Source organism: Tenrec ecaudatus, chromosome 2 (genome assembly GCF_050624435.1).
Source record: "Tenrec ecaudatus isolate mTenEca1 chromosome 2, mTenEca1.hap1, whole genome shotgun sequence".
NCBI classification, from domain to species: Eukaryota; Metazoa; Chordata; class Mammalia; order Afrosoricida; family Tenrecidae; genus Tenrec; species Tenrec ecaudatus.
Window position 1 is genome coordinate 147,307,092 of NC_134531.1, and position 26,411 is coordinate 147,333,502.

The 26,411-nt window shown below is 40.6% G+C and overlaps 1 protein-coding gene and 1 pseudogene across 7 annotated transcripts in view; both read left to right on the forward strand.

The window, feature by feature from the left end:
- Positions 1–26,411, forward strand: part of LOC142439374 (protocadherin alpha-C2) — a 255,834-nt gene that overhangs the window by 101,406 nt on the left and 128,017 nt on the right. The gene's annotated exons all lie outside the window — the stretch shown is intronic.
- LOC142441034 (glutathione S-transferase Mu 5 pseudogene) lies at positions 3,035–3,665 on the forward strand (annotated as a pseudogene).

The window sequence follows — 26,411 nt, forward strand, 5'->3', positions numbered from 1 at the left end:
GCCTCACCAGATGGAACACACAGGAATAAAACGGACTATGTTTGTGGCAAGAGAAGAGGGAGAACATCAATGGTCAGTCCAAACAAAACCAGGGGCTAACTGTGGAACAGACAATCAGTTGCTAGTATTTAAATTCAGGTTGAAGCTGAAGAAAATTAAAGTACTGAGTTGGCTCTGACCCACAGCAACCTTATGAGCAACAGAATGAAACATTGCATGGTTCTGTGCCAACCTCACAATTGTTCCTATGCCTGAGCCCATTGACATAGCCACTGTGTCGATCTATATCATTGAGGGCCTTCCTCTTTTTTTGCTGTCCCTCCACTTTACCAAACATGATGTCCTTCTCCGGGGCCTGGTCTCTCCTGATGATTGTCCAAAGTATGTAAGAAAATCCTTGCCATCCTTGCCTCTAAGGAGCCCCTGGAAGTACTTCTTCCAACACAGATTGGTTTGTTCTTTTAGCAGTCCACAGTACTTTCAATATTTTTCTCTGGCATCACAATTAAGATTCATTGCTGCTTCTGTGGTTTTCCTTACTCATTGTTCAATTCTCACATGCATAAGGTGCAATGGAAAATACCATGGCTTGGGTCAGGCACACCTTAGCCCTTAAGGTAACATCTATGCTCTCCAATACTCTAAAGGGGTCTTTTGCAAGAGACTTACATAATGCAACACATGTTTGGATCTCTCAATTGCTGCTTCCATGAACATTGTTTGTAGATCCAAGTAAAGCAAAATTCTTGAGCACTTGAGCCCTTTCTCCATTTATCATGATGTTATCTATTGGTGCAGTTGTGAAGAGTTTGCACTTCCTTATAGTGAGCTGTAATCCTTATAGAAAGCTACAATCCTTGATCTTCATCACCAATGGCATAGTCCATGAGACACAAGTAAACATATTTCTGGTATTCTGTGTGTTCAGTCAAGGTCCACCTGTTCCATGCCCTCTTTGAATCTGGCCTGAACATCTGTCAGTTCCCCTGATATACTGCTGCAACCAATGTTGGATGATATTAAGCAAAATTTTACTTGCATGCGATATCAATGATATTGTTCCATAGTCTGAGCATTCTGTTAAGTCACCTTTCTTTGAAATGGGCACAAATACCGATCTCTTCTGGTCAGTAGGCCAAGTCTTCCAAATTTGCTGGCATAGACAAGCGAGTGCTTCCAGTGCTTCTGCAGCTTGCTGAAATAGTTCCATTTGTATTCCATAAATTCCTGGAGCATTGTTTTTGGCTAATGCATTAAGTGCAATTTGAACATGTTCTTTCAGAACTATCTGTTATTGCTCATATGTTACCTTCTGAAATAATAGAATGTCAACTAGTTCTTTTTGGTACAGTAATTCTGTGTGTTCTTTACATTGTTCTCTTGATGTTTCCTGCCTACTTCAATACTTAATTAAAAAAATAAGTGTAGGAGAGCCCAAATATAACCTTGAGTAGATCCCACCTGAGTTTAGAGAATGTCTTAAGGACAGATTTGATGCCTTGAGCACTAATGACCAAACACCAGGTGAGTTGTAGGGTGACAGCAAAGACATTATATATTAAGAAAGCAAAATGTCATATATGACAAAATAATAATAATTTTTAAATTATGAAGGGTTCATGGGGGAGGGATGAGCAGGGCGGGAGAGGAAAGTGAGGAGCTGATACCAAGGGCTCAAGTAGAAAGCAAATGTTTTGAGAATGATGAGGGAAACAAATGTACAAAAGTGCTTGACACAATGGATGTATGTGTGGATTGTGATAAGAGTTGCACAAGTCCCCAATAAAATGATTTAATTATTTTTTTAAAAGTCTGGAAAGAAAGAAAAGACCAAAATAGGTGCTAGCAAAGAGTCTAAACCATACTTTTTAATGTAGAGTAGGCAAAGTGAATGGATGAAGTAAATGAGCTAAAGAGAATATTTCAAAGGGCATCTTGAGACAACAAAGTAAGGTATTAAAATGAAATGTAAAAAGACCAAACAGGAAGAACACACTCAGCATTTCTCAAGTTGAAAGAACTAAATCAAAGTATAAGCCTCAAGTTCTAATCTTGAAGGATTCTATGAGCAAAATATTGAGTGACAGAGGGAGCACTAAATGAAGATGGAAGGGGTGTAGAGTCATTGTACCAAAATTAACTGGTTAATATTTAACGTTCAGCGTTTTCAGCATATGATCAAGAGCTGATGGTCCTGAGAAAGTTCATGCTGTTCTGAAGGCATTGTTTTTGAACAAGTCTTCAGGAATTAACTGAATACAAATTGAGGCGTTTCAACAAATGGAGATGACACTGTAAGTACTCACTCACTTATAGCAAGAAATTTGGAATTTTGGAAGAGATCCATATTTGTGTCCACTCCAAATAAAGATGATCCAACAGAGTGCAGAAATTATTGAACAATATCATATGAAAATGCAATTTTGCTGAAGATAATTAAAAACGATTACAACACATAAACAAGGAACTGCTAGATTCAAGTTGCATTCAGGAGGACATGGAACAAAGGCCATATATTATTAGTGATGTCAGATGAAAATTGGCTGAAAGTAGAAAATGCCAGAGATATATTTATCTGTATTATATGGACTATGCAAAGGCATGTGACTGGGTCATAAAAAATCATGGATAATGTTGTGAAGAATGGAAATTTCAGAACTCTTAATTGTGTATATGCAGAACCTGTACATAGACCACGAAACAGTTATTTAAAGAGGAAAAGGGATGCAGCCTGGTTAAAATCAGGAAATGTGTATATCAAGCTTATATTCTTTTATTGTACTTATTAAATCTGAGTGCGGAGGTGAAGAAATAATCTGGTAAGCTAGGCTACATGGAGACTAATGTGACTTCAGGACTGGTGGCAGGCTCACTAACAACCTGTGATTTTCAGGTGATACTATCTTGCCTGCTGAAAACAAAAGGGATTTAGAGCACTTTACAGATGAAGAGCAAAGACTACAGCCTTCAGTATGGGTTTTGCATCAACATAAATAAAACAAAAGCAGCGTTCCCCTCAAGGCTTGGATTCAAGATGAGTCCCTTGGCTCAATATGTCCTTTGGGGTTACTGGGATATCTAGGGGCTGGCCACGCTCTCCGCATGCTCCAAACTTCACCAACACAGATTATGTGAAGTGCTACATGTGTGGGGAAACTCCCGATTATGATAAAACCCAGTGTCAAAATCTGGACTTTCCTACTTCGCCCTACTTTGTGGACAGGAAAAACAAGATCATCCAGAGAATGCCCTCTTGTGATACATTGCTTACAGCTACAATATATGTGGTGAGACAGGAAGAGAAGATTCAAGTGGACATCACAGAGAACCAAATAATGGATTTCTGCATGTATCTTGACCAGAGCTGCTACAACCCTGACCATGAAAAGTTGAAGCCTCAGTACTTGGAACAGTTACCTGGACAGCTCAAACAATTCTCTTTGTTCCTGGGGAAATTCTTGTGGTTCGCAGGGGGATAAGCTCACTATGATGTCTTAGACCAGAACTGCATGTTTGAGTTGAAGTGCCTGGATGAGTCCCCAAATCTGAAGGCTTTCATGTGTCCTTTTGATGCTTTGGATAAGATGGCTGTGGACATGCAGTCTGACCACTTCTTTAAGATGCCCATCAACAAGATGACCCAGTAGGGCAGCAAGAGGTGCTAAGCAGGAGGCAGGGTTGTACTACTTGATTTGCTTCATTTTGGGGGGTCAGTCTTCAATCTACTTTGCTCTTTTCAGTAAATAGCATTTGGGCTAAAAACAAAACAAACCTCTGACAAATGGGCAAATAAGTAACATCATGATAAACGCACTTTAAAAAATGAAGTTACCAAGTGTGTTAGTATGGGTACTTTGAAGAAACAAATCCAAAGAAACTCATGTATGAGAGAGAATTTTATGTAAAGGTTAAGTGTGCATCAAGAAAACATCCCAACCCAGTGCTGCCCAAGCCCACACGTCCAACACTAATTAAACAATTAACCCAACTAATTAATTAATTAACCAACACCAATCCACAAAGTCCTCCTTTATATCACAAAATAGATGCAGTGATGCCAACTGCAGGAGGAAACCCGAGTCAGTGAACGTGTAAGCATCTCAGTGCTGGCAGGGGCTCCAGCACCCAGGGCTGTATCGGGGTATGTCCATGTGGCATCTCCTCAGGGATGTCTTGCAGGAAGTGAGCCTTGCCAGCTGAAATAGGGAACTGGCTAAGGCAGCTGCCCACTGGTCCGACCACCAGAAAGGAAGAGACCTGAGAACTAGAAAGGTGAGGCTCACGGAGCCATTTATCCCTCTGCCCTTCAATTAACTCCACATGTGTTTATCGGCCAGGTTGGCACAATAAACTAAATCACCAAGGATTTAATTTTACTTGAATCCACAATCATAACCCATGCAAGCAGTAGTTAAAAAATCAAATTACATATTGTACTGATACACTCTGGTACAAAAGACCTCTTGAAATGTGAAAAAATGTCCCTTTGGGTCGCAGGGAGAAGACAAGCCAGTCAGGGTGCAGTGTAGCAATGATAAAACATACAACTTTCCTCTAGTTCTTAAATGCTTCCTCCTCCCCACTCTCATGATCCCATTTTTACCTTACAAAACCGCCTAGACCAGAGGATGTACACTGGTACAGATAGGAACTGGAAACACAGGGAATCCAAGATAGATGAACCCTTCAGGACCACTGCTGAGAGTGGAAAAACTGGGAGGGTGGAGGGAAGGTGGGATAGAAAGGGGGAGCCAATTACAAGGATCTACATATAACCCCTTCCCTGGGGAACGACAACCAAAAAGTGGGTGAAGGGAGATGTCGGACAGTGTAAGACATGACAAAATAATAATGTAGAAATTATCAAGAACTCATGAGGGAGGGGGATGGGGGAGGGAGGGGAAAAATGAGGAGCTGATACCAAGGGCTCAAGTAGAAAACCAATGTTTTGAGAATGATGATGGCAACAAATGTACAAATGTGCTCGACACAATGGATGTATGTATGGATTGTGATAAGAGTTGTAGAAGCCCCCAATAAAATGGTTTTTAAAAAAGGTTGTCCCTTTGATGACTGAGGTGTTTTGGAACCAAGCTCTACTATGTTTGATGGCGTTATATGCATGCAAAAGCTGAACAATGAATAAGGACTATTGAAGATGTATTGGTGCATTTGAATATGGGGTTGGTTAAAACAAAAAAAGAATGTCTGTGGACTGCCAGAAGAACAAACAAATCTGTCTTGGTCAAAGTACAGCCAGCGTTCTCCTTAGAAGTGTGGATGGTGAGACTTCATCTCAAGTACTTTGGACTTACTATCAATCCTTGGCATATAAATTTAGGGTCAGTGAAAAAGAAACTCCTCAACGTGATGGGCTGACACATGACTTCAACAATGAGCTTAAGCATAAAAATTGTAAGGATGGTGCAGGATTGGGCAGCGCTTTATTTTGTTGCCTATAGGGTCTAACAGCAGCATGGAATTATATCACAAAGGAATGCTACACTGTATATTAAAAACAAAAGAATGAAGCCACTGCCATCGAACTAATACCAACTCACATGACCGTATAGGACATAGTAGAACTGCCATTTCTATTATTTTTTTAAATTAAATCATTTTATTGGGGGCTTGTACAACTCTTATCACAATCCACACATATATCTATTGTGTCAAGCACATTTGTACATTTGTTTCCCTCATCATTCTCAAAACATTTGCTTTCTACTTGAGCCCCTGGTATCAGCACCTCATTTTTCCCCTCCCTCACTGCTCCCACCTCTCCCATGAACCCTTGATAATTTATAAATTATTATTATTTTGTCATATCTTACACTGTCCACTTCTCCCTTCACCCACTTTTCCACTGTCCGTCCCCCAGGGAGGACATCATATGTAGATCCCTGTAATCTGTTCCCCCTTTCTCCCCCACCTTCCCTCCACTCTTCACTCACATTTTGTAATCATCCCCCATCACCAATAGCTGCTTCTAAATACTTGTTGTTGTCCAGTCATTTCCAATTCCTGGTTACCCCATGTACAACAGAATGAAATTCCTTCCTGTAATGCATCATCCTCACGATTGTTCCTGTGTTTAAGCCCTTTGGAACAGCCATGTGTCCATCCTTATTGTTGAGGGTCTGCCTCTTTTTCATTTCTTTTCTACTTTACCAAGTCTGATGTCCATTTCCAGGGACTGCTCTCTCCTGATAACATGTCCAAAGTATGTGAAATGAAGTCTCCCCTTCCTTGCTTCTAAGGAGCATTCTGGCTGTACTTCTTCCAAGACAGATTTGTTTGTACTTTTGACACTTCATGGTACTTTTAATATTCTTCACCAGCACTATAATTCAAATGCATTCATTCTTTCTTGGTCTTCCTTATTCAAAGTCCAACTTTCATATGCATATGAAGCAATTGAAAGTACTATGGTTTGGGTCAGATACACCTTAGTCCTCAAAGTGACATCCTTGCATTTCAACATTTTAAAGAAGTCTTATGCAGTAGATTTACCTAATATAATGTGTCATTTGATTTCTTCATGGTTGTTTCCATGAGCATTGATTGTGAATCCTAGCAAGAAGAAACCTTTGACAACATCAATCTTTTTTCTATTAATCATGATGCTACACCTATTGGTTCAGTTGTGAGGATTGAAGTTTTCTTTACAGTGCACTGCAACCTATACTGAAGGCTACAATCCTTGATCTTCATCAGTAAGTGCTTCAAATCCTCCTCACTTTCAGCCAGCAACATAACCTTGTGTCATCTGCATATCAAAGGTTGTTAATAAGTCTTTCTTCAATCCTGATGCCACATTGCTCTTCATATAAGTCAGCTTCTCTGACGATTTGCTCAGACTTCAGATTGAACAAGCATGGTGAGAGGATACAACCGGGACACACACCTTTCCTGATGTTAAAGCATGTAGTATCCTTTGTTATGTTCAAACAACTCTTGATTTATGTACTGCTTCCCCATGAGCACTTTGAAATACTCTAGAATTCCCATTCTTCTCAAGGTTATATATAGTTTGCTATGATCCACGCAGTAGAATGCCTTTGCATAGTCAATGAAACACAAGTAACACCTTTTCTGGTATTATCTGCTTTCAGTCAAGATCCATCTGACTTCAGCAATGATAGTCCTTGTTTGGTGGCCTCTTCTGAGTCCAGTTAAAATGCCTGGCAGCTCCCTGTCCATGTACCGCTGCAGCCACTTTTGGATAATCTTCAGCAAAAATTTACTTGCATCTGAAATTAATGATATTATTCTATAATTAGAGCATTCTGTTGGGTCATTGGTTCTTTAAAATAATTTTATTAGGGGCTCTTATCACAATCCATACATACATCAATTGCGTAAAGCACATTTGTACATTCATTGCCCTTATCAGTCTCAAAACTTTTGCTCTCCACCTAAGCCCCTGGTATCAGCTCCTCATTTTCCCCCTCCCTCCCCGCTCCCTCGGGTCATTGGTTCTTGATCATATGCTACCTCTTGAAATGGTTGAATGTTGACTAGTTCTTTTAGTAGAATGGCTCTATGTATTCCTTCCATCTTCTTAATGCTTCCTGTATCATTTAATATTTTGCACAAAGAATTTCTAATTATTTGAAGTTGAAGCTTGAGTTTTTTCTTTAGTTCTTTTACTTTAAGATATGCTAAGTATTCTCTTCTGTTTTGAGTTTCTAACTCTAGGTCTTTGCACATTTCATTATAATGTTTTACTTTGTCTTCTTGAGCTGCTGTTTGAAATGTTCTGTTCAGTGCTTTGGCTTCATTTATTCCCTTTGCCTTAGCTACTCCATGATCAAGAGCAAGTTTTCCAGTCTCTTCCAACATCCATGCTCATCTTATCTTTCTTTTCTGTGTTTTTAATGATCTTTGGCTTTCTTCGTGTATCATGTTCTTGATGTCATCCCTGTTCACCAGGCCTTCTGACAATGTTGAATGCATTAAATCTTTTCTTGAGAAGTTCTCAAAGTTCAGGTGGGATAACTTCAGGTTGTATTTTGCCTCTCATGGTCGTGTTTTTAATTTTATTCAGCTTCAACCTGAACGTGCATTCGATCATCTGTTCCACAGTTGGACATTGGCCTGGTTTTAGCTGATTATATCGAGCTTCTCTGTCATCAATTCCCAGATGTAATCGATTTGATTTCTGCGTATTCCATCTGGAGAAGACCATGTGTATCATCATAATTTGTGTTGTTGAAAAGGGATTTGCAATGAAGAAGCTGTTGGTATTACAAAATTCTTTCATGTATTCTCCAGCTTCGCTTCTATCACCAAGAACATTTTTCGACTTCTGTTTTTTCCTCTTTGTTTCCAACATTGGCATTCCAATCAACAGTAATTATCAGTGCATCTTGATTGGATATGTGATCAATTTCAGATGGAAAGTGTTGGTAGAATTATTCAGTTTCTGAATCACTGGCTTTAGTGATTGGTGTATAAATGGAAATGGTTGTTGTATTGATTGGATTTCCTTGAATGTGGATGGATAAAATCCTATCACAGATTGCATTGTAATTCAAGACAGATTTTGAAATGGCCTTTGTGAGGGTGAATGCAACACCATTTCTCTTGATTGGATCATTCTAGGCATGGTAAATCATATGATTTTCTCATTCAGAATGGCCAGTACCAGTCAATTTCAGCTCACTAGTGCCTGGAATATTGATTTTATAGGTTTCAATTCATTTTGGTGACTTCTAATTTTCCTAGAGTGATACTTTGTACATTCCAAGTTCCGATTATTAGTTGATTTCTACAGCTGTTTCTTCTCATTCTGAGTCATGCTCCATCAGCAAATAAGGTTCCTGAACCCACAGGTGTTACTCCGTTCACATCATTATGGCCGACACTACTTTGAAGAGGGAGTTCTTCCTCAGTCATATCTTGAGTGCCTTCTGAACAGAGGTGCTCATTTTCTGGCACCATCTCTGACAATGTTCTCCTTCAGTCTGTTAGCCTTTCAATATCTGAGAATGTTTTCACACCATACATAAGGTTTTCAGTGGCGAATTCCTCTGAGGTGGACAGGTGATTCCCTCTCTGTAGTCTGTTTTTAGTCTGTGACATAGTTATCAGCATCACAACACAACACAAGCCACCACTGTCTGACAAACTAACAGACAATGGTGGGGGTTGGCTTTCAAGTCTATTTTACCAGAAATCAATAATGCAACTCTTGATCCTTTTTGATTGTCATGAGCTTGATACATATTTTTTCCTCCTTTTTTGTCTATTTTAGTCTGTGTCTCAGGTGTATCTCTTTTGGGAGCATTTTGATGGATTGTGTTTTATTATTCCTTTTGCTATTCTTTGTCCCTTGATTTGTACATTCAATCCATTTATAGTTAGTATAATTATAGATAGGTATGAGTTTATTTATTTATTTAAATTTTAAAAGATATGAGTTTATTGCTGTCATTTTGCTGTTCATGTTTTTTTGTGTGTGGATGTGTGAGTGTTGTTTTTGTTCCTCCTAAACTTCTGTATATACTGAGTCCATTCTGTTTATAGATTTTTGTCATTTCTGTTGTTTTAGTTTTTACTGAATCTTTATGATTTTTCTCCTTTATTTTGATGAAGTTTACTAATTTTCTTGAGGTATTCTGTAATTTATTAAGTTTAAAATAGTGTTTTTCTCTCTTGAGATCTACTTGATGTCTTCTGCCTTTGAAAGTTTTGTAACTATGCCATTTCCTTTATTTAGTTTATAATTTTTGTCATTAAAATTGATATTTTGAAGCTGTGCTATATGCTTTCCCATTTTTTGGGATAAGAAACCAAGGATTGATGAACATGTAGGGACAGCAAGTAGAATAAGGGGTTTGTAGGGAGGGGGTGCAGTGGTGGTGGTTGGTAAAAAGGAGACGATGTCAAGGAGTCCATGTAGTAAAAGGTTGTTTGGAAACTGATTGTAGTAACAATTATACAATTCTCTTTGATGTGATTGAACTAGGGAATGATATGTTATATGTATTAAATCCCAACTAATAAAACAATAGGTATCTCTGGTCTCTATTTCCAGTGTTTAGGTGTGTTTTACTTTTGATGTTTCTATATCTGGGTTGACTTCTGGGTTGACTAGAGAAACAAATCCAGGGACAGTTATATAAGTATAAGACGAGCTTTCTATCAAGAAGTAACTATATATCAAGAAAGCATCCCAGACCAGCCCACCTGAAGTCCATGAGTCTAATACTGGTTCATAAGTTTCTTCAGAATCACACAACCACATGCACTGGCCAGTGGGTGCAGAATTGTGTGGATGCAGGGTTGGTGGAAACATGGGTGGGCACCAGCAACTTTCAGGGTGGCCACTAAAGTGCCAGCAAGCAGGGAGGTGGAATGGCAGAATGAGAGATTCTCAAGATCCTCCTTATAAGAAGGCCACAACCCCAACGAGAAACCAACATGATTGACAGGGCGGATTCCACCCCTGCTCTTTTGTACATCTTCAAGTTGACATAAAATCATATAACTACCACAGGTGATGTTGTCATGTTTATCAACTTCAGATTGTTGTCTACTGTTGTTTATTTTCTGCCTAAAAAGCCCCTTTTTACTAGTTCTTGTAAAGTTTAACTTCTGTTTATCAAGAAAGGTCCACTTTGTCTTCATGTGTGTTGCTGAGAAACAACCCTTTGTAGGTTACTTCACTGTTTTCATGCTGCTTGTAGGATTTCTTAACTTGACTTTGGTTTGGGAATGTTTGATTAGGATATGTTGTGGTGATTTTCTTTGGGGGTCTATCCTGTTTTGGGTACGTCCATCTATTTGAATGCATAATGTTTTGTTTTTCATGATGTTTGGAAAGTTTTCTTCCAACCACTCTGACCATTTTCTCTATGCTTTTGTTGTTTCTTCCTGTTGTGAGGTTCTGATCAAATATAAATTAGCGCTTGATTTTTCTAAAATTTTAGTATCAATCTTCTGAATTTGCTGCTTTTGAATGGGTTTTGATTTACTTTTATTTTGCCAGTTTGTGTTTGTAGAGTTTTCTTGAATTTTCTGAACCATTTGTTTCCCTTGATTTCTCAATTCCCCCCCCAATTCATTTAATGTGTCTAAACACCATTTTTCTGAATTCCTTATCAGCTAATTCCATTGCATTTCCCCCCCCCCCAAGAAATGTCTTCTGGTTCTGTGAACTAAAATAGTCTGTTGTCTCTGAAACATTGTAGTGTCATTGTATTTGTATTTAATTGATGACTGTATAATATAGTAAGACCTTAACCACTCACCATCTGTCTTCTGGTGGGTGTAATGGAGAATGTGACCATGTGTAAAGTTCTTTGCGGTTCATGTAGCAAAGTTGAGTTCAGGTTTGGTTGGTGTTTTTCGTTATTTATCAATGATCAGGTGTCATGGGAATGGGTACCTTGGATAAGTAGGTGTGGGTGTAGAGGCCTAAGTATGGTTGGGCAAAGTTGACACAGGTGCTGTATACAGTTGGATGGGGCAAGAAAAATAATAAGAGGAAAATAAAATAAAACAGCCCCAAAACTAAGTAATAAAAAGCTAGCAGAGGAAAGCAGGTAAGCAACAGCAAGGAAAAGGAATTAATAACTAAGAAGAAAGAAAGTAAAGTAAAAATAAGGGTAGATCAAAACTGTGTTGGACTTAGGACTGAAATTCACTGATGGGAGAGGAAACAAAGGACGGCCACTCCATGACCTGGAAATGGTGGTCATTGGAATTGGGGTGGGACTCCTGGCTTAATGGGCATCCAATGAAAGGACACCCAGGACCAACATATATTTAGTATCTCAGTGCTCCCCGTGCATTAATATGACAGGTTCTAGGGAAATTTTCCCTAGCCCCAACCCTCATGCTCAGTGTAAACAGAACTCAATCTGTACAAAGCAACAACTCATGATTGCAGCTTAAAGTTTGGATTATACTTGCATAAACTCTTCATATCAACAATGCCTTAAATTCTACACCATTGGGCAAATTATTGATCTTATCAATGCAATCACCTTATACCTCAGGGGAATAATTGACATACTTTTCTTTTTGTTGCTGTTCTTGTTGTTTTTGTTCTTGTCATACTATGACCATCAAGGTAAACCGGAGTCATTCATAACCTGTGGACAAGCAGATGGATTCTGGGCTCCCACTTAATTCTAATCCCAGTCCAAGAATAGTTCTTATAACATAGCCCTGCTCAATACTCATCTTCATGAAGAGATCACTGAAGATAAGGATGCTACAGCCAACTACGGTGAAGAAAGCAGATGATGCCCGACTGTCAATTGGAATGGTGTCTGGGGTCTTAAAGGCTTGTGTTCAAATAAGCACCTGTCTAAGTGCGCCGTTAACTAAGACCACGTTGAAGATGCACACCAGGCTGTGTTATCCAAAGATGACGCTGACAAAATCCAAATATGGTGAAAGGAAAAAATCAGAATTTAAATCGTGAACACCCAATGCATAGAAGGCTATGGAGAACAGTAGGAATCCTAAATCCATCTGTAGAGTATCTAGTCAGATTATACCCTCTGACCACAAGTGAGGGACTTGAACAACTTTGCTATTGGACAGAGATTATGGTCATCTTGATTATGGTGGATCAAACCATGGTATAATTGAATACTTGGCCAGTTGACTTCCCTCTTGCTCCAACCTGAATTTGCTCTAGACTCAATCATGTTTCCTTTTTTCATGACAAAAAGATTTTTCCTCTGGCTTTTAAAATATTATTAGTGGTCATTTCTTTCTTAGTCTTTGTTTTTTTATCTTTACATTATTGTTAATAGGATTTCCTTTCTGTTCTGTTTTGCCTTTGTTTCTTATTGCTTCTGTTAGGTTTCCCAATCAATGAAGCACAGGAGTGGATGCATAGAGACATTAGCTGATGCAATGGTTTATCAGGGCAAGGGGTTGGGGAGGTGAGGGGAATTGGGAAGCAAACAATGAATGAAGAAGGGGGAGGGAGCACTAGAAGGGATTGTGATGATGCATATACAACTCTTTAAATTTTTACTCAAAACCATTTTATTGGAAGCTACTACAGATATATCATTCCAGAATTCAATCGCATCATGTAGTATTATACAATTGCTACAACAATCAGTTTCAAAAACATTCCCATCCTTCTTGAACTCCTTGATGTCAGCTCCCCTCTACTTCCCTCTTCCCACCTGTACCTCACAGACACCCTTACTCTACTTGTTGTCTCTACAGGTTCATTAATCCTGCATTTCATATACTGAAAACCAGAAAAATACTTAAGAAAAATTCAAGAGGGCTACCTCCAATGACAAAATACATCACAGATAAACACCAGTCTGAGAAAAACATTCAACACACAGAAAATTCTGAAAACCGGATCAGGGCCAACATGTATTGGGGGTGGGGGTGGGGGAGACAAGTGACAAGGTTTTAACTGTTCAAGGCAGGTTTATCATTTGATCTTCTTTAGTCATCTCTCCAATGCACTTTGGTAACAAGTTTCTTCCCACCCCTCCATTATGGACAGAGGGAAATCATCTGACAATTCCTATGTGGATCTCATAAATGTATCTTGGCCTTCCACTATCATCCATAGCCTTCTGAAAACCAGAATCTCACAGTTTAAGCTCTGATACCATTCCCTCCTTTGGCTTTAGATGATATGGTTTACAATCCTTTCGTCACTGATGTTGGTGTGCTTCTTCTATGTGGACTTAAATTAACATCTCACTTAAATGGCTGCTTGTTTGGAAACAAGCCTTTAAGACCCCAGATGCTGTTTTATCTAATAGCTCGCACCATTTACTATCTTCACCACATTTTGCTATGTGGTCTGCATTTTGGTCTGCAGTTTTCTTTTCTTGTAATGTCTGTTTTTTAGGTTTCAGTGCAATCCTGACTTCATAGAACAAGTTAAGAAATATTCCTTCTGCTTTTATTTTCTGAAAGAGAGTGTGGAGCATTAGTATCATTTATTCCTTAAATGTTTGGTAGAATTCATCAGTGAAGTAGTAATTTCTTATCCTTTTTTGAAAGTTATTAATTATTGAATCATATATATATATATATATATATATACACACACACACATACTCAGGTTATATTTCACTGTTTCTGAGTTTTGGTAGTTTGTGTCTTCCTAGTAATTGTCAATTTTATCTAAGTTTTAAAGCATACCATCATTAATATTCCTTTATTATCCCTTAATGGCCATGGAAGCAATAATAATGATCCTCTTTTCTTTCTGATATTAGTAATTTGTGTTTCCTTTCATTATTATTTTTGATAAACTGGTTAGATATTTATCAATTGTATTGATATTTTCAAATAACCAGCTTTTGGATCCTTTGCTTACGTCTTTTGTTTCCATTTTCCATTTCACGGATTTCTGCTATAACTTTTGCTATTTATTGCCTTATGCTTGCATTAGGCATACACACTTTGCTCTTCTTCCTCAGTCACCTAAGATGGGAGCTTGTTATGGATTTGAGAATTTTCCTTTTCTTAATGTATGTATTTAATGCTGTGCATTTTCCTTCACGTGCTGTTTTTCCTGTATCTCACAAACTTGTATAATTTATATGATCATTTTCATTAGCTCAAAGTAGTTCTAATTTCTTTTATGATTTCTTCCCATATATTATTTAGAAATGTGTTAGTTAATTTTCAAATATTTGGGTGTTTTCTAAATACACTTGATTCCTAGTTTAATTCTATTGTAGCATGACCACACACTTTTAATAATTTCTACTTTCAAAATTCTTTGAAGTGTTTTTTATCCATATCCAGAATATGGTGAGTGCTCCATTTGACATTGAGAAGAATAGGCATTCTGCTGCCATTGAATGAAATATTCTGTAAATGTAAATTAGATTCCATTGATGGTGTTGTTAAGGTTAATTACATCTTTATTGATTTTCTACCTGTTTGATCTATCAGTTACTTACAAAGGCTTTGAAGTCTCCATCTATAATAGATTTCTCATTTTACTTCCACCCAAGTTAATACATATTTTTCCTCTAGTTAGTGATTTCCCCTCCCCCCTTCTCTCACCCCTGCTAACCATTAAAGAATCTTTCTGTGTTTTCACCTTTAAAAAAGGTGTTTTATTCACTGTTCTAGTGTTGATTACACATATTAACATGTGGGAATCAGCTTCAGATTTATAAAGCTTAATTTCAGTGATACATAAAAAATATGCCTATATGATTCTATTCACTTTTTTGTAGTATTATTGTTGCATTTATAGCATCTTCAAAAGGGTTTTAAAATTTCTTGGAAAAAAGAATATAAAATAATGGCATTTCCCCATGAATTTTTTGAAGCCCTTTCATATCAATGTCACAAACTCAAGAGCAATAATTTTATTATGATTTTTATTTTACCACTCTGGCCCCTCATCCACCACCTGTCTGCCAATTTGTCCCGTTGTGATGATATCTGTGTTGCTATGATGCTGGAAGCTATGTCACTGGTATTTCAAATAGCGGCAGGGTCACCCAAGGTGAACAGATTTCAGCAGAGCTTCCAGACTAAGAATAGACTGGGAAGAAAGAATACCGTATATACTCGAATATAAGCCGACCTGAGTATAAGCTGAGGTACCTAATTATTACCTGGGAAACCAGAAAAACTGATTGACTCGAGTATAAGCCTAGGGTGGGAAATGCAGAAGCTATTGGTGAGTTTCAATAATCAAAACAAATGAAAATAAAATTACAAAAATTGAAACATCAGTGGGGTAATGTATCTAAATATTTATTTTAAATAAAAAACATAATTAAAAGGACAAGTCATTTAACATTAGTGAACCAGCACAGTAAGTGGAAAATAGGTTCAACAAAAACAATAAGGTATCAACAATGATACCTTAAGAGTACTATTCCCTGAGCTCAATCAGCAACCAAGCTAAAATGTAAAGAGTTAAAATCCTTCAAAACTGGATTCCTCATCATCATCCCAATGCAGAGCTTCAGCTGGTATGAGGTCATCATAGACACTGTCCTCACTGAGATCGCCATCATCACCATCACTGCTGTCATTTTCATACAAAGTGCAGTCTTCACTGCCATCCATACCATTACTAATACTACATTTCTGGAAGGCACGTCCCACCATGTCTTCTGGAATGTCTTTCTATGCATCTCGAACCCACTTTGCTATTAACTCTATGTCAGGCTTCATGAGATTTCCTCCTTTTGTTAGTCGGGCTTGACCAGATGACATCCATTCATGCCACTGACCATGTATAAGCCGAACCCTAGTTTTTCCAGCACATTTTTTGTGCTGAAAAACTCAGCTTAGACATGAGTATATATGGTAGGTTGTCCACTTCTGAGGAATTAACCATTGAACACATTATAAATAGCAATTGAACATTGTCAGGTACTGGAAACCACATGAATAGCAGTGGAATAATGTTAGATATAGTCCTGGAAGATGAACCCCTCAGGCTGGAAGGCATTCAAATTACGACTGAGGATGAGCTGCCTCTTCAAAGTAGAGTTGACCATATGATATGGACAGATCAAGGCTTTCAGAACCTACATTTGCTAATAGGGGACAACTCAGAATGAGAAGAAACAGCTGTAAATAGCTATTAATAATTGCAACTGGAAATGTATGAAGTATGAATCTGGGAAATTTGGAAATCATAAAAATTAAAATGGACTGTAGAAATACTTATCCTGATTACCAAAGGGAAATCAGATTAATATTACATGTGGTAGTTGTGTCATGTTAGGTACAAGTATGACTTATAATTGTGTCTACTTAAAGATTCTGTATGGTTTAAGGAGATGTGTACAGATGCCAAATTGAAAAGAGGTGGATAGTTAAGGTTTTGTTGAATAATTTAGATGGGTATTCCATCAATTCCTGGAGCACTGTTTTCACTAATACCTTCAACCCAGTTTAAAATTCTTTCTTTAAATAATATGTTACCTCTTGAAATCAGAGAATCTGGATTATATGAAGAAGAATGAAGCATCAGGATTGGAGGAAGGTCTATTAACAACCTGAGATATACAGATGACACAATCTTGCTTGCTGAAAGTGAGAAGGACTTGGGATTTAAGTCTAGTTATAGGGCTAGAAGCAATGGTAAGTGATGAGGGTGTTTCCTGGGAACACTCAGCAATGTCTTGTGAGGCAGTGGTCTCAGGTTATGCTCTAGACAGTACCCTAGGGGCTCTATCAGCATGTACAGTTGGATTAACCTCAAATGTGAGTATATGGGATAATGATTTCACCAGTAATACAGTAGCCAGCAAAGGTGGAGTGATCTCTTCATTTGGGAAGAGCTTCACTGGATGCAGTGATTTCATGGAACTTTAGGGGCCAATGTCCTTATCTTCCTGATTATCTGCCCATATGTTCCTATCCCCTGTTTCAAGGTGCATGGTATTTATTTCTGGAGAAAATAGATGGAGCCTTGAGATAATCTTACAACTCTCAACTAAAAATATCCCGATGTAAGTCTTAAAACTTTACAATAGTTTAACTTAACTAGTTAAAAAAAACCACCCAAACCATCTGCCTTGAGCATTATGCTTTTTATTTGTTCAAATGGGCAGCAGCAACTTGAAAGTTTAGATAGGAACCTCAGGAGCCAATGAGTTTCTGTCAATGGGGAGGAACGACGCAGAAAAGATTGAGATTGGTTGTACAACTAGAAGAATATAATCAATGTCACTAACCTGCACATGTAAAAACTGCAGAATTGGTCTACGGTTTGCTGTTTATATGCTAAACAACAACAAAATGACATTGAAAGGAAGAAAAAGAAAGTGGTAAAATGAGATAGTCTCCAGGTTAAGAACATCTAACTTCTGTACAACCTGTCACTATCAACAAGTTCTGTAAAGCCTATCATATTAAAGTTTTGAGGTACATACAATGGCTCATAATAACAAAGGGTGGTACTTTGCAATATGCATAAAACATCTTTTGTTAAATACATTTTTAGTAGTTTCTCTGAAAGTACTTCTTCAATAGTTTTATTTAGAGATAGGCACACTCTATACTAAGTACAATATTAATACCATACTGATCCAAACACTTGACTAACTGACATTAGATACAGACAGTACCTACGCTTTCCTACTTACATAAAAATTGGACTTAAACACAGATTTGGGCATATAATTAGCTCTGTGGTTGTATTTATTGCTTTCCTCATATTTGGAATATCCTTTTATCTCAACTACTGCTTTCTTACAAATCTCAGTTTATTTCAAGAAGAATACATTGCTAATGTCTAAAGACAGGAAGGCATATTATGGGACAAATTCTACTGAGTATTACCAATGTACCCTGAAATCCTTTGAGAAGCAGACACCAGTGGCCAGTTTGAGCAGAGAAATGTGAAAAGGAAGCAAAAAGTCTGGGAAGTGTGTTTAGCAGGAGGAACTTTGATGATGATTTCCATGCTGATTCTTGGTATGAGTACCTTTCCCTCCACTCGCTCATCCACATTCCCACGTACCAGCCTCCTGAATGAAGGCTGAAAGTAAGGGGCAGTTGTCTTCCAAACATAAGTAAATCTTGGCACATCTACTTCATCTGCTCCTATGGGAAAGCATCAAATGACCTTCCATCCCCTAATGCAATTAACATGGTTAGCGGCATTTAATTAGAATGAAGAAATACAAATCCTAATTTCTGGCAGAGAATTATTTTATTTTTGTTTCTAATGTTTGGTGAAGACTTGAAAAAATAAAAATTTTATGGGCTCTTTCACATCATACTGAGAACTTTGAGGACTAAGGTATGCCAGACACACACCTTGGTATTTTCAATCTCCTCACAAGCATATGAAAGCTGGACAGTGGATAAGGAAAACCAGAGAAGAGTTGATGCATTTGAATTATGGTATTGGAGAACAACATGGTGTTCTATGAACTGCCCGCAGAACAAGCCAATGTATCTTGGAAATACCGCTAAAATGCTCCTTAGGCTCGAGCATAGTGAGCCTTCACCTCGTGTACTTTGGACGTTATCAAGAGAGACCTGTCCCTGGAGAAGGGCCTCATGCTTGCTAAAGTAGAGGGGCAGTGAAAAAGGGGAGGGCCTTCAGGAGAGGGATTGAGACAGTGGTTGGAACAATGTGCTCAGGCATAACCGTTGTGAGGTTGGGGCAGGTCAAGGCAGTGTGTCCCGCTGGTGTCCACACCTTTGCTTTACTGGGCGGCACCTGAGAACTAGTTCTTCCCCTGCTCACTATACATCTTTTTTCACTCTCTATAGCACTTAAAAAAATCCGTTCAGATCCTTTATTTTATTAAATAAATTATGTTTCTGGGGGCTCTTATAGCACTCCACACATCAATTATATCGAGCACAGTTGTACACATGTTGCCATCATTTCCAAAACATCTTTCTATTTGAGCCCTTGGTTATCGACTCCTTTTTTATTGTCCCTTCCTTCCTCACCCTCCCACCGTTGTGAACCCTTGATAATTTATAAATTTTAATTTTCATATTTTACATTGTCCGCTGTCTCCCTTCACCCATGGTTCTGTTGTTCGTCCCTTGGAGGGGTGCTGTATGTCAATCATTGTGATCGGTTCCCCCTTCCCTTCTCCCACCCTATCTTCCCTCTGTGCTCATGATATTGCTACTCTCAATATTGCCCCTGAGGGGTTTATCTGTCCCGGATTCTGTGTCGAGAGCTCTTATCTGTAGCAGTGTGCATGATCTGGTCTTGCCAGATTTGTCAGATAGAGATGGGGGTCGTGATAGTGGGGGTGGGGAAAGCATTAAAGGAATATTGTGTGTTTTGTCGGTATTATACTGCCCCCTGGTTGGCTCATCCCTTCTTTGTGACCCTTCTATGAGGGCATGTTCCATTGTGTACAGATGGGTTTGGGGTCTCTGCTCTAGTCCCCCTCATTCTCAACAATATGGGATTTTTGTTTGCTTGTTTTGGTCTTCTGATGCCTGATACCTGATCCTGTCAACACCATGATCACATGGGTTGGTGTGCTTCTTCCATGTAGACTTTGTTGCTTCCCTGATAGATGGCTCCTTGTTTAACGTCAAGCTCCAAGAATCCAGATGCTATATCTTGTAGTAGCTGGGTACCATCTATAGTACTTTAATGGGCTGACGTAGTTCCTTTTTTAATTCTATCTGAGACCTGGTATCAGTGATCATTTGTTTTCTTTTTAAAAACAGTTTTATTGACATATAATTTACACATCATACATTTCAAGAATTCAATCATATTCAAAAGAGTTGTGTAATCATCACCATAATTAACTTTAGGACATTCCTTTTTCCTTGTACTCATCATTAACTCTCCATTTCCTGCCAACTTCACCTACCATGCCTCGAGGAAACTATTAATCCAGCAGTTGTCTCTATAGATTTATCTAATATGAGTTTCATATACAGAAAACATACAAAATCGAGATAAAATGCAAACAAATGGCTCAAGAACACCGACAGAATAAAACAGAAAAAGCTCAATAGAAAACAAAGCAGAAAGTATTAAAAACTGGAACAAGTATACATTGGATCAAAAGGAAGATCAAATGACAAGATGTCAATTTTAAATATAACTGCAACTACAGTGATCCACCCTCCAATGTACTCTGTGTGATAGTAGGGCCTTCTCAGCCCTGGTCCAATCTTTTACTTCCTTACTACCTTATTTCTGAAGCGCACACTAATCAGGAGCATTTACTTACATTGTTGTATTATGCGGTTGCTTGCCTTTTTTATTTCACTTGAAGAGTGTGTTGAGTGTGATATTTAAGAGAAATGATTTGTTTTCAGGGACACCAATCCTATTTTTTACTCTGGAGCTGTCCCCCTCAATTTAGTCAGGAATTAGAAAAAGTAATTACAAAAATTTTTTAGATGTACTTAAAAGTGAATGTATCAGTAATAATTTCCTTAGGCAACCATCACTTAACTTCAATAATTTCAGGCAATATTCTGACCTAGATCCTAGAAGCCTCAATTCATGATCTGTCAAGCTTCTCTGGAGTTTTGATTCTTGATCTCGCATGGCTGGTTCCTGAACTTCTTTCCCCTTTTGGACACTCCCGGTGCCCAGAGAAAGATTCCAGTAAGGAATTTAGTGTTCATCAGCCAACTGAATCAGTCTTTCCTTTCAGTTGTCTTCCCTCTCAGGGCAAGCCACTGACACTGATTGTAGGGTGCTAAGTGGAACTGAGGTAGTTATTGTATCTCAGAGGTGTTTCTCATAAAACTGACCTTGGTCCCAATTTCTGTGAAGACTGGCATGAAAGCGGAGCTGGAGAACGTATATCTGACCTTTTCACAGGAGCCCGGTGCCGGAGAGGCTATGAGTTGTGTTGCTAACCCTAAAGCCAGCACTTGGAAACCACTGGCGGCTCCGCGAGGGATAGAGGAGGCTATGGGCCCCTGTGAAGACGCGCTGTCCCAGAAACGCGCAAGGGCGGTTCCGCCGGGTCCTGTATGTTCACTGAGTCAGCAGCTACTCAATGGCAGTGAGGTTTTTGTTGTTGTTGCTTTGTTTTTTAAAATCTTCACACTCTACTTACTCCATTGTTGCTTTCTAATCATTATAGAGCTTCCTGATCACACTTGGAGAGTGTCTCCGTTCTTTTCTCATCCTCTTTGCACGTCCTGCGTGGCATGAATTGTGAAGCTTCCCTGAAGTTTTGATTCTTGATCTCCACGTGGCTGGCTCCTGAGCTTCTTTCCCTATGGCGTCAGCGTGGTCCTTCACTTTCGCTGAACCTCCTCTCTCATCCTCCTCTTGGCCACTTCCCTCGAATCCCGCCCTCTTGAGCAGGCAGTTAAGGGGTTACTGGGTCCATTCACTAAGAGGCTCTTTGCTCTGCTGCTTTCCCGGATCCCCGGAATGGGGGTGGAAGAGTTGGCTGGGCTCAACCCCAGCTCTGGGCAAGCAGTTTTCAAGCAGTGCTTTGTCGGTATTAAAGGGCCCCGAGGGTTTGGGGAGGGGGAAAGGAGGGAGGGGGGGGAAGGAGCTGATCCCAAGGGCTCAATGGAAAGTAAATGTCTAGAAAAGAATGATGGAATATATGTACGAATATGTCGGCTACAATTGATGGATGGATTGTAACAAGAGTTGTAAGGGCCCTCAATAAAATGATTAATAATAATAATAAAAAGACCCGGTGGTCTCGGGGCTAGCCACTGCCCTGGGTTAAGGTCCTTTAACGAGGGTGGGGTTAGCTTCTTCCAGCGTCTTCTTTGTCCCGCCCAACCCCTCCCGCCCCCACCCCCGCCCCTGAGGGCTTCTGAGCGGGATTCCCGGGGGCAGAGGACCGACTTGGCCCCGCGCCGCTCCAGCGCACAGTTCGGCTCCCCTCTGCACCCTTAGGCGGCGCTGCGCTCCTCCGCACCGGCCGTCTGGCGTGCCCAGACAGCGGCCCCGCGCTCCCCTCTCCCGGCGGATCGCCCCGGTCTGCCCGTCCGTTCTCGCCAGGCTGGACGCCAGCCCGCGACGGTCGGGCGGAGCCTGCGCTTCCTGGGGGCGGGTGCTCCCCGGCAGTGCAGAGTATGATTTCTGTCTCCGCGGGCGGGCGGAGCGTGGACGCCGAGCAGGGAGCATGGTGGGCTGGGGGGCGGCGGTTCTTTGCTGGTGGGTGTCCTGCGGCGCCGCCCGGCAGCTGGAATACTCCGTTTGGGAGGAGACGGAGAGCGGAGTCGTGGTAGGCAATGTCGCCGCCGACTTGAGACTGCCGGCGGCCGCGCTGTCCTCGAGGAACCTTCGCTTCTTGGCCAGCCAGGACGAGCCTTACTTCGGGGTGGACCCGGCCAGCGGCCGCCTGGTGGTCAGAGAGCCTGCAGACCGGGAGCGGCTGTGCGCGGCCAGAGCCGCCTGCGTCTTGACCTACGAGCTGCTGCTCAGTGACCCGCTGGAGCTCCATCAGATGCTGGTCCGCGTCCTGGACACCAACGACAACGCGCCCCGGTTCGCCGCCGGCGACGTGCAGCTGCACATCCCCGAGTTCCTGACTCCCGGGGCTCGCTTTCCCCTCCCCGACGCTCAGGACGTCGACGAGGGAAGCAACGGGCTGCTGAGCTACAGCCTGAGCCCCAGCCCGCACTTCAGCCTGGCCCTGGGGGCGCGGGCCCAGGGCAGCCCATCTCTGGAGCTGGTGCTGGAGAGAGCTCTGGACCGGGAGCAGCGCGCCACCCACCTGCTCGTGCTCACCGCTCGGGAGGGGGGGCGGCCCGGACGCTCAGGGGAGGCGCGTGTCACCATCGTCGTGGTGGACACCAACGACAACGCACCTGTATTTGAGTGCTCAGTCTACCGCACAAAGATTCCAGAGACTGCTCCCAATGGGACTGTGTTGTTTCCGGTTCAGGCCTCCGACCCGGATGAAGGCTCCAATGGGGAAGTCCGCTACGCCTTAAGCGATAGCACGCCCGCAGAGCTGAGGCATCGTTTTCATGTGCACCCTAGAAGTGGGGAGGTGCGTGCAGCTGCCCCACTAGGCCCACCTGAAACACTGCTGGAGGCGTACGTTGAAGCCAGGGATGAAGGTGCCTTTGGTCTAGCTAGTATGGCAAAACTGCTTGTGGAGGTGACTGACGTGAATGACCATGCCCCCGAGGTGAACCTGTTGACTCTCGCCAGCCCCGTACCTGAGGACGCTGCCCCTGGCACCGCGATTGCTCTCCTTAGCATAAGGGATGAGGACCTTGGTTCCAATGGTAGGATCACTTGTAGCATGTCCAGCGGAGGCCCCTTTCAGTTAAAGGTTTCTTTTGACAATTATTGCAGCCTTTTGACTGATGGGCCGCTGGACCGGGAGCAGGTGAGTGAGTACCAGGTCCTGATCGTCGTCACAGATGGTGGCTCGTCCCCGCTTAGCACACGTCGGACACTGACTGTGGAAGTGTCTGATGTCAATGACAATGCACCGAGCTTTCCACAGTCACAACAGCAACTCTTTGTAGCTGAAAACAATGGCCCTGCGGCTTCCCTGGGTCGCGTGTTTGCCCGAGACCCAGACCTGGGCCAGAATGGCCTTGTCTTCTACGAGCTGTTGGATGGTCACTCTGAAGGTCCGCCAGCTTCTGACTTGGTGACAGTGGACTCATCCAGTGGGGCAATTATGGCCAAAAAATCCTTTGACTTTGAACGGCTCAGGGGGTTTCCCTTCCAGGTGGAAGCCAGAGATGGTGGCATTCCACCCAGAAGTGCGACCGTGACTGTGAACTTGTTTGTAGTGGATAGGAACGACAATGCTCCAGTTATCTTGTTTCCTTTGCCCAGGAATGGTTCTTTACCAGTGGAAATTGTGCCTCGCTTCGCCAGAAGTGGACACTTGGTCACAAAAGTGGTCGCAGAGGATGCAGACAGTGGCTCCAATGCCTGGCTTTCCTACCAGATAGCTCATACGTCAGACTCTAGCCTTTTCAGAATTTCAGCCAGTATGGGAGAGCTGCGGACAGTTCGCTCGGTTTTTCCCACGGATGCAGTTAAACAGCGAGTGGTGGTAGTGGTTCAGGACCATGGAGAGCCACCGCTTTCTTCCTCCGTTACTCTGGGTGTGCTATTGAGCGACTCTGCCCCTCAGGTCCTCCCAGACTTTGGAGATGTCTGGGAAACAGGAGGACGGCTTTCTGCACAGAACATGTATTTGATCATTGCTCTGGCTTGTATTTCTTCTTTTCTTTTGGGGTGCTTACTTTTCTTCTTGTACCAGAACTTGAACCGAAGCCTGGTCTGTTGCTCTCCAAGCTGCTGTGCAGTTTGTTGTTGCTCTCCAGAGGAGCTGAGGTATGGAGAGAATATGACTTCGAATCCTTGCATGACATCAACTACAATAGATGTCACTACAGTTGAGAGATTGTCTCATACCTATCTTTATCAGGCTTCTCTGGGACTTGGTTCTGATAACAACAGTTTGCTGTTGTGTGGGGAATACCGTGCTGCTGACCTGAGGAATATGGCCACTGGGGTAGGATTGAATTTGCCAATATCCTGTATTCAGATTCGGAACAGGAAAGGAGATCATGCAAATGCCAATGTCATGGTAAGCAAATGGTATGGGACCTGGCTTCCTTGGCCAGAACATGGCCACTACTTGTGTTCTGAAATGTTCCTTACGTGAGCCATTGGTGACATTTAAATTGAACATGCCTGCTCTTATACCTTGTACTAAGAAAACTGCCTTTTGACTTAAAGAGCTTATAGGTTTCTTTGTTTTTAACTCAAAGGAACGAGTCTAAAAGCTCAAACTTTGAAATAAAAATACTGTAACCCAAAGACCCCAAATAAAAGATACAAAGTTTCTAGTGCAAGAAATGAACAGCCAGGGACTTCTTTAAATAATTCCTTACAGGAATTCCTATAAGCAATTGCTTAAAACATATACTCATTCTTTGGACATATTTCTTGAGCCACTGTTGTGTAAACCACTCTGACAATGGAAAGTATGTAAGAGCCTCTGTATAACATGAGTTCAAATTCATTCAGTGAAGTTGAGACATTTATTCAAACCATTGTAATACATGATAAAATAATAATAGCCATAAGGAATGTAAAAATACGTTGTAGTGAGTGTTCCAAGAATGAATAAAAAGTATGAGAAATGATATGGGTTGAGAGGGGTGGGTCAGAGATGTGGTAGAGTTGGATCTTGACTGATATACCATTTAATTAAATATAGCATGATTTATAGTTATATTCTTCATGAGTATTATTTTTGAACAGTAGTTTTTTGACAATGACTCTTCAGAATATCGCTAGCAGCTCCATAGAAGTGTTTTGTAAGCACATAAAAAGTATAACTAGATAATAATACCTCTAAGTTTATTTATTTTCATATATCACAAAGAAGAAAGATGAGTACTTGTTAAGTTGGAAACATTTGCATGTTCAAAGATGCATTTGCTATTCAAAATCCATTTACCTGGATTTAATTTTCTTAGTATTTTACAAGCCAAATATACTTAGAAAATAAGTAAATAACCTATTTGATAGTTATGCATCTATTAAGAGTTAAGTGGACCAAATTGTTTAATTTATCCAAAGGCTCTTGGCCTTCCAAAACCTACAGTGGAGTCCAGACATATTTTCTAGCAATTCTATTATAATACTTTATATATATTAATATAAGAAAGGAGGTACATAGGTACTAGGGAAAGGGATTGAAGCATTTCTTGTACTATTCCAGGTAATCAAGGGGTTAAAAGTTATTCTCCTTCAAAATAATATTAACTGCAAATAAAATAGGTTTACATCTATCATAATTTTGCATACATTCTATTCTCACAATGTATAATGAAGTACACCTTATAGGTATGCTTAGCAAATACTTTGCTGAGATAAGGAATAAATACATGTATGTGTGAATTGGATGGTCAAACTGTTCAATGAGGGAAAATCTTTTTTTTAAATTTATTTTTTAATCATTTTATTGGGGGCTCGTACAATTCTTATCACAATCCATACATACATC